Genomic DNA, 5,748 nt, shown 5'->3' with positions numbered 1-5,748 from the left:
CAGGAGAGGGCCGGAAGGTGATAATCGGCCCGCAAAATTAGTACTTTTAAACCTAATAATATTTAGGTCTGCCTGTCTATGTCATGCCGCCAAGGATCACAATGGAAATAAGGGCTTGCCCTTTTTTGTGTTATCCCTGGTGTTGGTGAGCATGTCATAGTTTTCTCGTATGTGATATAGTATTTAATAATGCTTTTTTTATCCTATGTTATGTTGTGAACTATGTATAGACCCCTATGTTGCATTTCGCGCCTGGCATTCTGCGTAGGGCAAACGCGCAATAACGATAGCATACATTTAGCGCACTTAAAAGTCTTTAAAAGGCGTGATTTCAAGTTATGTCACCCAGAAAAAAAGAAATTTTGGGATGAATTAAAGCGGTAAGTACTTAAAACGTGAATTGATATTTATAGCAGATATACAAAATTAGCGGAAGCTTCAAAGGGTCACCTCTTACGCGATCTTTTGTGAGAAGATTTACGCAAGTGGAAAAATTTAAGGCGCAAAGGCATGATATTGTCAGTGTTTTTCGCAAAAAATGATTCGAATAAACGAGAAAATTCTAGCTAATTGGCCAAATGTTTTGTTGCATAAAACAGAAACATTGCACATGACGAATAATATTTTGACGAGAAATTAATAAAAGGTCTTTTTCGAAAAACATGTAGACGCAATACGTGATACATTTCACTTTCTCGAAAAAAATTATGACGCAATACCTATTACATTACACCTTGTCGCAAAAACTTTTGATGCATTTCTTTAAAACATTTCATTTGATGAAAATATTTTTTGCGCAATTCCTAAAGTGTAGTCTGGTTTTCGTTTGATTCTTGTCGAAAAATTCTATATATTGATATACACAACCGCGGTAATCTTGCACGACCGTAGGGAGTGCTATATTACCCGCGTGAGAATAAGTGCATATATTAGCATACATGATAAATAACCCTTTTATTAAATACTTATTTCAAAATTGTATACTGAGTTAACAACAAAACCTTCATTGTTGAAATATTTTTTAAAATGGCTTTTAATGATTGATTCAATATCCAGCTAACATGACATTAAAGTAATTATGATGATGGCGTGAACCTCAACGCGTTCATTTGATAACAACATTCATGTTTTGAGTTGTGTGTAATGTCTCTGGACACAAAGTACATCTAACACAACGGATATAACTTGATTACACACCGTATATTATAAGTTATTGTTGACAGGTTATATGGCCCTATATAAACGGTTGTCTGTATATATAACACGAGCCGCCAGGTGAGGGTTATGTTGCAAACAACCATTTATATTCGGTCAAATAACATGACAACAATCTTTATAACTAATTTATAATACTTTATAATACTGCAAACGTCCTCTTATTAGAGAAAAAAGTGAGATTTCTTTATACATTGAAACAAAACTATATAAACGTCACGATTATCCAATGAAAAGCGATGTTACAAACGTGCAGTATTATAACGAAACAAATATTAAATATTGTGACAATCAGAAGTCAACTGAGCTTTTTAAAGGCATGTTATAATGATTGTTAGTGCCCAAGAAGGAATGTATATTTAAATTAACCTTCCTGTCCGTCCAAACGGAATCTTAATGGCGAAAAAATGAGAAATTTGAAATCAAAAATAATAACCACAAAGCCTTTGTTTACTATCTGGCTGAATAATTTCTTGATTTCTGGTTACATACATAAATCATTATGTTTTCTTGATCAATCTTAGTTTCAGTATTGATTGTCTTATAAATTGTTTTAATGAAACTATCTTATGGATTTAATATATCATTTCATATCTACATAAAGAAAATACGTGAATTACCGAAGCCATTATTTTTGTTACACCCCTTTACTGTTTTTACTTTACATAGTTCGTACAAAATATAAAACTTGGTGATTTTCAGACTATTTAAGCATGCACATTTTCTATTTGGTTGTCTACTTTGCCTGTTTTCAAAATCAAATGTATTAGTGGACTTTAATTTAACCGGGTAAAACTTGTTTGAAACTACTTGCAAATGGGTGAATACCAAAAATATGAATTACAATTCAAAATTACTGTGAGTCTGTAAAGACCTTTAATACTAGATTTTTTAAATCAGTTTCACGGAGCTAGTAATCAGTATATTGCTTTTAGTATTTTTGTCCAACTACTTGCCTCTCACCTTTGGGTTCGAATCCCGCAAGATACTTCAATCGTTCCCGTTCGTGCTTAAAATAATGTATGGAGTGGTACCTGAGGTCTTTCTTCCCCAGTAAAACTGAAAAGTCACAATTTATGTTCCTGACGTAAAATCCGACAAAAATATATTTGTATCAGACTTGTTCTTTGTATATATTGTTGTAAGTACTAGCGTTATACAATTAGAATAACAATTTGGTTATTTTTAGGTTATAGAAATTTATTTTAGTTCTGTCGTTTTGGAAGTTCGATGCGTGATAAGACATTGGAACTGAAAACCTACCAGTACTAATTAATGATTGTAAAATTATTCGCTAACAGTAAAACGACTTGCCACTGACTGGGTTTGAACCCACGTGGCCAGCAATCGTTAGATTACTAGTTTGACGAGTTAATCACTGGACCATACCACATCTAACTTGATTATTTTAAATGACGCACATTCATGTGTTCGATAAGATTAAGACCCAATAAAACAATTAATAATTAAAATTTGGTCATCTACGGTACGTGTACGCGTGTGTGTACATGTGTGTGCGTTTATGTATAATTGTGTTTGTTTAAATTGCTTTTGGTAACCGGCAAAAAACATGAGATCACTTCCATTTCCTTTCTGCAGGCCTTATCATTTGCCACGGCATACTGAATAACGCAATAGAATATGACCTAAAAGTCCGTGACCATCTACATTCTTGCCAATGCTTGAACTCCACCTATATACCTTATGACCAAATGGCTAAAAAATGATATCAATGTCATTCATTATAGATGTTTATGATTTATGAACTTCAATTTTTCCAACTAGTGTTTAATATAAAATATTTGATAAAGATTTGCTACGCAAAATACACTAGTTAATATACACTAGTTTACATACGTCTGGCATATCAGCGAGGAATTCGGGCGATACCCTTTAATAACCGCGATACAATGCGATACCTTGAACTTTTTTTTCTAAAACACATTCACCCCTTCAGACTACATACCGACAAAGTCTTGCAGAAATGGGATGCATAATATAACCGGTGGAGATCTTCTATCTACATGTACTTTAGTTAGAACTTTTGAAAACAAGTTTTTTTTTACATTGAATTGCTACTGAAATCCATGCTAAAACCACTGAAAATGCGGTTGAATTTGTTTGTGTTGAATTAACGCGCAACAATTTCCTATTACATCGCTATTACATCGCTTGTTGCCATTCAAAAAATACGAACCAAAGTAATTAGAATCATATAATATTATTATTAACATTTGAGTATCATCTTGTATAATCATCAGCCTGCCAGGTTTGACCAATAAGTAAAGTGTCTGGCATTCTCCTTCGCTTTTTCCTAGATGATTTAGGTGAAGTTCAAAAGCATATTAAATTGGCGATAAAACGCATTTGTATTTTTTTTCATTTAGCAACCCAGATGTGGGTTCAAGCTAGAAGATTGTCCCAGAAAGATTCAATTAAAATTTAGATCAGTATTTTTATACTGCGTGTCAGCCTTTCATCTACAAAACATGTTTTATAGACCTGTATTATAGGTATTATACTATCTAGGTATCACAATTGGATTAGTTTTATAATTTCATTGATGTAAACAAATCTGATTAGCTTTTCGATCTTCTTTTTTTTCTTTTCTTTCATAGGCAGTAAAAAATAATTATTATGACCAGTTTAATATGCTTTTCATGACCAGTTTAATATGCTTTTGAACTTCACCTTAATCATATAACGGCGCCACAATGTCCGGCGTCCGTCCGTTTGTGAGTCAACAGAACTGCTGAGCCAATTTCATCCAAATTTTACAGGTATGTTTTTGCTATAAATCTCTGCCAAATTTGCTCAAAGAATTGATTGAATACTATGCAGAACTCTGATTACCATGGCAACCAATAGCAAAAATCTTAAAACCTTCAAAGATCTGGAGCTTAGATATTTGATATGTCGCATTGTCTGGTAGACCTCTACGAAGGTTTGTCAAATCATGTCTCTGAGAGTCAAATGAGCCCCACATTGGGGTGTCTTAGTTTTGACATAGAGTTGTTAAGGGAAAATTCAAAACTCTTTTTTTACAGAACCAAAAGAGCTGCAGTTTAGATTTCTGATATGTAGCACTGTCAGGTGGACCTCTACCAAGTTTGTTCAAATCATGACCCTTGGAGTTAAAGGGTCCCCACTTGGGGTCACTTAGTAAGTTTATAGACTTATACAGGACAAACGTCAAGTATTTATTCTCCAGAACAAGAGGACCAGGGTGTAGCATTTTCTAGTTGACGTCTATTATACGTTTGTTCAAAACATGATCCTTTGGGTCAAACTGACCACACCCGAGAGACACATATTTCCGAAAGGAATTTTAATAAAAAATTGTCCACTTCATCATGAAAGGAGCTACAGCTAAGATATTTGATAAGAGTTTCTTTGCAAAGTAAATCTCTGTTAAGATTGTTCACATCATGGCCCGATGGGCAAAAATGACCACACCACAGACCGCTGTCTTCTGAAAACTTCAACATTTGTCATAATCTTGGCACACCTCTACTCCCTAGACTTGATATTTGCACACAACATCCCTATGGACAAAACCTTGAAAATAATCCATATAAAGGTGACCCTCTTGACTTTAAATAATCTTGACCAGCACTGTCAACATTTTAAATTTACAAATATCTTAGATATTAATTTATATATTTTAGTCTTACTTGAACAAAACAATCTTAATGAGACCTCTATAGGGAGTAATATAAATCTGGTATTGGCCCTTATATGACTTGAATCAGCCAGGTAAGCGATACAGGGCCATCATGGCCCTTTTGTATCTCATTTTATCTTCACAATGTCGTCATTTAACTTCGTAAGTCAATGATATTTTGGGGGGAGACAAGCATTTCATCTCAACAAAAAGAAAATATGAAGAAAACAAAAAGAGCATCTAGTTTCATTAGGAAACATTAACAGTGCTTTAAAATGTACTGAAAACAATAAAATGTCTCAAATCAGTCATAACTAATAATCGTGCTCATGAAATTAAAAAGGTATTTAAAGTTAAATAATGTGTCTTTAGTCTCATTAAAGTGTTTAATGGTACAGATTACTCTTCGGGCAGATCTAGAACCAGTAGTGCCAGACATATGTACCATATGCATGGACAGACCAAGACATTCCATTCTGTTGCCATGTTTCCTTTTTTGCGGCATGTGTGTGACAGTGTTTGCCTCATTTGCAGGTAACAAATTGTGAAAATGTGTTTAGTTGATTGCTATTATCTGACTAAGTTCTGCCCACCTAAAATCACTTAACCTCTAAAACCTTTTTTAATTCTTAAGTAAGGTTGCGATACTTTTTGTATGCTATGCTTCTGGGCTGCAAGACTGGTAATTGTAAGGCTGCTTCTCACGCACATATCAATTAGAAAACAAAACATGATAACAAGCTGGTTTAACAGGGTCAATCATAGGTAAATGGTCAGATTTATAATAATCCATGTGAAGGTGGTCTCATACGACTTGTGTTCAAAAATAAATCAAATCCATCTATAAATAAAATTATGTAACATATAGG

Source organism: Ruditapes philippinarum, unplaced genomic scaffold (genome assembly GCF_026571515.1).
Source record: "Ruditapes philippinarum isolate M1 unplaced genomic scaffold, ASM2657151v2 ctg1065_1_1_1_1, whole genome shotgun sequence".
In the NCBI taxonomy this organism is placed as follows: Eukaryota; Metazoa; Mollusca; class Bivalvia; order Venerida; family Veneridae; genus Ruditapes; species Ruditapes philippinarum.
The sequence above is the reverse complement of the archived record's forward strand: the minus strand, read 5'-3'. Positions refer to the sequence as shown.